Genomic DNA, 9121 nt, shown 5'->3' on the forward strand with positions numbered 1-9121 from the left:
ACATTAAATTCTGAAGCTTGGGGCTGGAAGATTGACAGGAGAAGGCTCAGTAAAGACAATGACTACCTTCACGAATATTGTCCCTTCAGATAAAACCACAGCCAACTGGTCTACCTTGATAGTTAAACAGAAACTACAGGTGAAGCAAATCTACTCACCAGCAGCTTGAGCCAGTCAGAGGCAGCAGTGGCCCCTGCTCTCCAAAAGAACTCCCTGCCACATCCCCTGACCCTAACCCACTTAAACCCCTCTCTCCACCTCTACTGGAGAATTCCCAGCATGTGATGTGACTGTGATTCCCCCCCTACCTCGCCCCACCCCGCTCCCCTGCCTAAGAATTCAGGGAAAATGACTCCCTCCCAACTCTGTTACCTTGGGCAGGGAGATGGAGATAAGAATCTTAAGAGAATCTCAAGAATCACAATGAGATTTGAAGACCCTTAAGGGAAATGTCCTTTCAGAATTCACTTAAGAGTACGAAGCCCCATAAAACACAGCTTGCCACACTGAAAAAGGAGCGCTATGGCAAGCCATACCACCCCTGCCTTCCCTTTCCCATTGGCCAAATGGCCCCTTGAAGAGACCCAGCTAGCTCTGATCTTTGCACCTACAGAGATGAGGTAGGAAGGAAAGAAGAATAGAGAGAGAGTTATGGGGGAGGAGGATGGGTCCTTATTCCTGTAGACCCCCACATCTTCCTCAACTGGGGAAGGGGCTCCATACCAAGCCATAGGCAGACAGGCCGCAAGCCCCCAGAGACTCTACTGCCCCTTGACCAGATCCTAATAGCCTCAGTTGTGAGTTGGATCTGGAGAGTTCTGCAGAGGAATTTGACATTTCTTCACCCACAAAAACTCCCTGTTCTCAAACTTCATGGGGGACTTTCCAAATGCCTTAAAATGTGAACTCCTAGAGGCCAGGAATTTTGACACGGGGTGTTCCAAATACGCTGCTGGTGCTCCAACCCCACTGGCGGACTTAATATAAGAAATTGTTCTGCTGGAGCCAGCTTGCCAAAAGAGCAGGAGAGACTGTGATATTCTCAACCCCCTACCTCAGTTTTTCCACTCACCCAAATTCTGCGGTTCTGGTCCGGTCAGCCAGGAGATGCATTTGACTGGGTTCGTACAAAACAATATTCAAAAGAAGGAGAAAAAAGGCCTGTATTTGTATTGCTTAGAAACATCCTGTGAATCGGCTGTGAAATGGTTACAGCAGGAGACCGCGTCCCCAAACCGGAGCACCTGCCCACTCCCCATGGTGATACCCAGGGCCCCTGCTCCTGCGTACACTGCGCATGCTGGGCTGTAGGCAACCTAACCCTTGGCATCTCTCTCACCATCAGATGCCTAGTGAAACAACCAGAAACCTACCACCTTGACACCTGCTTGAGTCATCCACTGCCCTCCTTACTCTGGATCCCTGGGGCCCAGCCGGATTGGAAGGACACTACCGTGACACCACAGGTCCCAGCAGCTCCTGTTCAGGAGCTCTCCTGCTCTCTTCCTCCCTTCAAGGCCCTACTGAGAGCTCACCTCCTCCAGGAGGCCTTCCCAGACTGAGCCCCCTCCTTCCTCTCCCCCCCGCCATCTCCTCGGCCTTACCTCCTTCCCTTCCCCACAGCACCCGTATGTATGTATACATGTTTGTACATATTTATTACTCTATTTATTCTACTTGTACATATCTATTCTATTTATTTTGTTTTGTTAATATGTTTGGTTTTGTTCTCTGTCTCCCCCTCCTAGACTGTGAGCCCACTGTTGGGTAGGGACCGTCTCTATATGTTGCCAACTTGTACTTCCCAAGCGCTTAGTACAGTGCTCTGCACACAGTAAGCGCTCAATAAATACGATTGATTGATTGATTCAGGACTATGGAAGGACTCAACCAGCCGCAGCATGAGGGCTTCTCGACTCTTAGAACATTGAGAAGGTCACCACCAAACCACCACAACTGTGACTTTCCAGAACACTGGCAGTCTGACCCATGAGGAGCCTGAAACCCTACCTCTCCCGTCAGATCTGTTCACGTCTTTGTCTTTTGATTCTTTGTTTGCTTTTCAATCAATCAATTAATCAATGGTATTTATCGAGTGCATACTGTGTGCAGCGCACTGTATTAAATGCTTGGGAGAATATGCATCCATCCATTCAGTTCAATCACATTTACTGAGTGCTTACTGTGTGCAGAGCACTGTACTAAGTGCTAGGGAGAGTACAAATAACAATGAACAGAGTCGGTAAATGGTTCCCCTTATCATTATTAGAATGTGAGCCCCTTAGAATTCCCCCCTCTAGAATTTAAGCTCATTGTGGGCAGGGAATGTGTGTGCTTATTATCATATTGTACTTTCCCAAGCGCTTAGTACAGTGCTCAACACACAGCAAGCTCTCAATAAATATGAATTAATCAATGAATGAATCCACGGGCCATAACTACATGTAATCCACGCATTTCTTTTCCAGTGCTTAGTACACTGCTTTGCCCATAGTCAGCAAGCACTTCTAGACTGTGAGCCCATTGTGGGCAGGGATTGTCTCTCTTTGTTGCTGAATTGTACTTTCCAATCAATCAATCAATCAATCGTATTTATTGAGCGCTTACTGTGTGCAGAGCACTGTACTAAGTGCTTGAGAAGTACAAGTTGGCAACATATAGAGACAGTCCCTACCCAACAGTGGGCTCACAGTCTAGAAGCGATTGGTACAGTGCTCTGCACACAGTAAGTGCTCAATAAATATGATTGAATGAATGAAAGCACTTAAAAAATATTATTATTACTGCTACTTCTCAGAGATTCCCATGCAGTCAACCAGCATCAAGGGCTTATCTGTCTCTCAGAAGGCACCTAATCTCAAATGGCACCTACAACTCAGCACAATGGATCTGAAGTATACGGGATTAGCTGAAATCTACTTCACAGAGGACCAAGTGGTTAGAGGAATAGCAGCACTCGTGAAAGACAGAAGTGGCTCTCGACAATCTGTGTAGCCTGGAAAACACCGGGTCATTCAATCGCTGTGATTTGAGAATGATAATGACATTCTCAGTCTCAAAAGGATAATCATTCCACTATTTACTTTGCAGGTAAAAGGCTGGCAGTGTCCAAATGGCTATCAATAGCTCCAGCACTTAGAACAATGCTTGGCACACAGTAAACACTTGAGTACCATAATTATTATTATCAAAAAGCCCTATCCCATGCCCTATATGGTAGATTTAACCACATAAGCCTCAAAGTCAGGTAAGGACCATCGTTCATTCATTCATTAAGTCATATTTATTGAGTGCTTACTGTGTGAAGAGCACTGAACTAAGCACTCGGGAGAGTACACAATAACAATAAAAAATTCCCTGCTCACAATGAGTTTACAATCTAGAGGGGAAGGAGGCCATTAATATAAATAAATCAGTAAATTACTTCGTTCAAAATCATACAAACTCAGGAACTGTTTATTTCTTGGTTTTGATGGTACTTAAAGCACAATAAGCATTAGTAGTAATAGGAGTAGTATTACCAACGACAATAATCATGACATTTAGTAAGCACTTTCTATGTGCTAAGAGGAAAATAGACATAAGTTTATGAGTGAGCACAGTCCCTCTCCCAAATCAATCAAAAGGAGTTCACCATCTTATCCCCATTTCACAGATGAAGAAACTGAGGCACCATGAGGTGAAGTGACTTGCCCAACATCCCTCAGCCTGTTAATGGAACTAGTTAGTGTAGCCTAGTGAATAAAGCACAGGCCTGTCTGCTGTGTGGACTCACTTCAATTCTCAGTGCCTCATTTACCTTATCTCTAAAATGGGTATTGAGACTTTGAGCCCCATGTGGAACAGACCCTGTGTTCAACCCCATTTGCTTGTATCCACCCCAGTGCTTAGTACAGTGCCTGGCACATAGTAGCGCTTAACAAATACCATTATTATTATCATTATTATTATGTCCCCCCAACTCACCACCCTCCACTGATACAGGGTTGCCAAGGAAGGAACTTGCAGAGCAGAAAATATGTTATTCAGGGCCTCCTTCTCATGAAACGTGTGTGGCACATTTTAAACCAGAAGGCCCCTCTGGAAGAGAGAGATCCAGCAGCAGACTATCTTTTCCTGCCATCATCTTTCTGGAAGGACCAGAAAAATCTCCCTCTCCTTCTGGTTTGCATAGCACTGGATTCCAATTTGGCTCATTTAAACTCCCCAGTTAAAAAGGAAAGGGCTTGGTGAAATATGCTTCATTAAATTCAGTGACAGTTTGGACTTTATGGAAAAGCACCGACTGCCTTTAGGTTTGCTGCCTGGAATACCGAGTGGCTGGTGTTTATATCTGAAGCCACAGAAAATAGAGATATAAAATTCAGGAGACCTTGACAGGTCATTCAGTTCAACCTACTGCCTCCAGACAAACTAATGAATAAGCCATCCAGGGCAGAAGGTTGAATTTTATTTTATTTTTTTAAAGATCTCTAAGTATTGAAGACTTCAAAAACTCCCTCAGAGACAACGTTAGAGACCTGAAGAGAGTTAAATGCACATTTCAAGAGTGTCTACTTCATTGTCAGGGGGTCCAGCTGGAGCAGGGGTCTTGGAGGTCTTGCTGAGGGGGTCTGGCCCAGGGTCAAATCCATTTGGATCACAACAGCGCTAAACACAACCACCTGTGTTCCATAACACCACAGGTGGAGTTGAAGCTGCATGGCCTCATGGATAGAGGACCAGCCTAGGAGTTGGAAGGAGCTGGTTTCTAATTCTGCCTCCGCCACTTGTCTGCTGTGTGACCTTGGGCAAGTCACTTCACTTCTCTGGGCCTCAGTTACCTCATCTGTAAAACAGGGATCAGTCAGTAAGTCATTCATATTGACTGAGTGCTTACTGTGTGCAGAGCAGTGTACTAAGTGCTTGGGAGAGTGCTATACATATTTATGTATAATAATACATGTATGTATAGACATATATATGTATATATGTTTGTACGTAGAGAAGCAGCGTGGCTCAGTGGAAAGAGACCGGGCTTTGGAGTCAGAGGTCATGGGTTCGAATCCCGGCTCCGCCACTTGTCAGCTGTGTGACTTTGGGCAAGTCACTTAACTTCTCTGGGCCTCAGTTCCCTCAACTGTAAAAGGAGGATAAAGACTGTGAGCCCCCTGTGGGACAACCTGATCACCTTGTAACCTCCCCAGCGCTTGGAACAGTGCTTTGCATGTAGTAAGCGCTTAATAAATGCTATCATTATTATTATTATTACGTATTTATTACTCTATTCATTTTATTTGTACATATTTATTCTATTTATTTTATTAGGTTAATATGTTTTGTTTTGTTTCTGTCTCCCCCTTCTAGACTGTGAGCCCACTGTTGGGTAGGGACCGTCTATATGTTGTCAACTTGTACTTCCCAAGCACTTAGTACAGTGCTCTGCACACAGTAAGTGCTCAATAAATATGACTGAATGAATGAATGAATGAATACAGACCTTGGACAAGTCACTTCACTTCTCTGCGCCTCAGTTACCTCATCTGTAAAACAGGGATCAGTCAGCAAGTCATTCATATTGACTGAGTACTTACTGTGTGCCGAGAAGTGTACTAAGAGCTTGGGAGAATACTATATAGACCTTGGGCAAGTCACTTCACTTCTCTGGGCCTCAGTTACCTCATCTGTAAAACAGGGATCAGTCAGCTAGGCATTCATATTTACTGAGTGCTTATTGTGTGCAGAGCAGTGTACTAAGTGCTAGGGAGAGTACTATCTCCCCCTTCTAGACTGTGAGCCCGCTGTTGGGTAGGGACTGTCTTTATGTGTTGCTGATTTGTCCTTCCCAAGCACTTAGTACAGTGCTCTGCACACAGTAAACGCTCAATAAATACGATTGATATATAACAATAAACAGACACATTCCCTGCCCACGATGAGCTTACAGTTTTGAGGATCAAGACCATGAGCCCTACATAGGACATGGACTGTGTCCAACCTGATTAGCTTGCATCTACCCCAGAGCTCCACAGCCCTTACCTTCTTCCAAGCCGGGCCCGGGACACGGCAGGGTGTTTAGAGCGGATCATGTGTCGGTTGGCATGGTATCCTGGCTAACTGGGAAAAAAGAATAGCTGGGGGAAGCGCTTCTGACGAGAACAGCCGACAGGGATTGGCTAGCCAAGGGGTGTTTACTCGGAGAAGTTTCCCTGTCAGTGCCCATTCTCCACTTATTAGTGTCTGTCTTCCCCTCTAGACTGTAAGCTCATTGTGGGCAAGGAATGTGTCTGTTCTGTGGCTAGACTGTACTCTCCCAAGCACTTAGTACAGTGCCTGGCACACAGTACGCACTTGGAAAATACCTTAATAAAATAAACTAATAAAACGAACAAAAATGCTCTCTTGTGGCTTTTTCTCTGCCAACTTGGCTCAGCGACTGAGGACATTTTAGAGTATATTTGACCTGCTGCTGCTAATTCCACAGAAAAAGCCACACTGAGCAATGTTTGCAGCAACCTTCTCCTCGATCTCGTCTGTCTAGCCGCCAGCACATTCTCCACATCTTCCCTCCCCCTTTGTATCCAACAGAGCACCACTCTCCCATGGCTTAGTGGAAAGAGCACGGGCTTGGGAGTCACAGGTCTTGGGTTCTAATCCTGGCTCTGCCACTTGTCAGCTGTGTGACTCCGGGGAAGTTACTTCACTTCTCTGTGCCTCAGTTACCCTGTAAAATGTGGATTAAGACTGTGAGCCTCATGTGGGATAACCTGATTACCTTGCATCTACCCCAGTGCTTAGAAAAATGCTTGGCACATAGTAAGCACTTAACAAATACCATTATTATTATCATTATCTTCAAAGTCACCCTAAAATCACACTTCCTCCAAGAGGCCTGCCCTGACTAAGCTCTCATTTCTTCATCTGTGTCCTCCCTTCTGGGTCACTTATGCAGTTGTTTGTTCCCTTTGAGCACTTGGATATTTATCCCTCCCTTAGACCCACAGCACTTAATGTACAAATCGGTCAATCAATCAATCATATTTATTGAGTGTTTATTGTGTGCAGAACACTGTACTGAGCACTTGGGAGAGTACACTAAAGCAGGGTGGGGAGACACACTCCCTGCCCACAGTGAGCTTAAAGTCTAGTGGTGGAGACAAGACATTACTATAAAAAAATTACAGATATGCACGTAGGTGGTGTGGGGCTGAGGGTGGGGCAAGTCATTTAACTTCTCTGTGGCTCAGTTACCTCATCTCTAAAATGAGGATTAAGATTGTGAGCCCCACTTGGGGCAACCTGATTACCTTCTATCTTCCCCAGTGCTTAGAACAGTGTTTGGCACATAGTAAGTGCCTAACAAATACCATTATTATTACTATTATCAAGTGGGCAAATGATATAGATCCAAGTATGTAGATGATATAATAATAATAATGATGGCATTTATTAAGCACTTACTATGTGCAAAGCACTGTTCTATGCGCTGGGGAGGTTACAAAGTGATAAGGTTGTCCCACGGGGGCTCACAGTCTTAATCCCCATTTTACAGATGAGGTAACTGAGGCCCAGAAAAGTGAAGTGACTTGTCCAAAGTCACACAGCTGACAGATGGCGGAGCTGGGATTTGAACCCATGACCTCTGACTCCAAAGCGCCCGGGCTCTTTCCACTGAGCCACGCTGCTTCTCGATATACAAGGCTTGGAAGGTGGGGAGAGTGGTGGTCCGGTGTATGTGAAGGTGGGGGGAGTTCTGGGCCAGAGGGAGGATGTGGAAAAGCGGTCAGCGGCAAGATAAGTAAGATCAGGGCACAGGGAGCAAGCTGGCCCTGTTGGAGCCAAGTGTGCAGGCTGGGATGCAATAAAAGATCAATAAGGTAAGGTAGGGATGGGGGCAAGCTGATTGAGTGTTTCAAAGTGGACGGTAAGGAGTTTTTGTTTGACATGATGGTGGGTGGGAAATTACTGGAGGTTCTTTAAGAGCGGGGAGGCATGGACTGAACAGGTCTTTAGAAAAATGATAGGGGCATCAGAGTGAAGTATGGACTGGAGAAGGGAGAGACAGGAGGCAGGGAGGTCAGCAAGGAGAAGCTGAGGTAATCAAGGTGGGATAGGATAAGGGCTGGATCAGCATGGTAGGAATTTGGATGGAAAAGAAAGAACAGATTTTAGCGGTTATATATTCATCTGTAATTTATTTTAATGTCTATCTCCCCATCTGATTTGTAAGCTCATTGTAGGCAGGGACTGCAGCATGGCTCAAGAGTTCAAATCCCGGCTCCATCAACTGTCAGCTGTGTGACTTTGGGTAAGTCATTTACCTTCTCTGTGCCTCAGTTCCCTCATCTGTCAAATGGGGATTTAAACTGTGAGCCCTCCATGGGACTACCTGATCACCTTGTAGCCTCCCCAGTGCTTAGAACAGTGTTTTTCATATAGTAAGCGCTTAACAAATACCATCATTATATCTACTCAGTTATAGTGGACTTTCCCATGCACTTTTACTGTTCCCACTCATCATCCCAAAGAGGTGCCCGGCCATAAAACAATGAAATCATCATTATTCCCATCTGCTTTCCTGGCTGCCTCTCAGGGTCACACCTGGAGTATTTCCAGTACTTTACCAGTCTCGGCTATGGGAAGGAGAGTCAAGCAGAGGCCTACCCATTCCATTCCTAGCTTGGGCAGTGGCTAGCGAGTGGAATGCAATCTGCTACAAGTCACAATTCACCCGTGCTGGGCAGCAGCGGCATGGGAGAGAGCCGAGGGCAACGACTCAAGTTTACTGCGTGGAAGGAGGCAATGGGAAGCCACTTCTGGATTTTTACCAAAAAAACTGTACGGATACACTACCAGAACGATTGCAGATGAAGAGTAGTGCGTTCTGGGAGAGATGCAGCTGTGGTGTCATAATGGGTCAGAAATAACTCGACAGCATAAGACAAGACTTTTCTGGCACGCACCACTAGAGTGAAGGTCCTTGAGGATGGGGGTCATGCCTTCTACCTCTATTCTACTCTCCAAGTGCTGTTTTTACGGTATTTGTTAAGTTCTTACTACGTGCCAGGCACCGTACTAAGCGCTGGGGTAGATGCAAGTTCATCAGGTTGGACACTGTCCCCGTTCCACATGGGGACCATGG

General features: G+C 45.6%; 1 non-coding gene across 1 annotated transcript; it reads left to right on the forward strand.

Annotated features, from left to right (window-relative positions):
* Positions 1-8562: 8562 nt before the first annotated feature.
* Positions 8563-8700, forward strand: LOC119927483. Its single transcript, XR_005450482.1, has one exon. It is a non-coding gene; the product is annotated as a small nucleolar RNA SNORA7 (small nucleolar RNA).
* The last annotated feature ends 421 nt before the right edge of the window (positions 8701-9121 follow it).

The sequence above is a fragment of the Tachyglossus aculeatus genome, chromosome 4 (genome assembly GCF_015852505.1).
Source record: "Tachyglossus aculeatus isolate mTacAcu1 chromosome 4, mTacAcu1.pri, whole genome shotgun sequence".
NCBI lineage: Eukaryota > Metazoa > Chordata > Mammalia > Monotremata > Tachyglossidae > Tachyglossus > Tachyglossus aculeatus.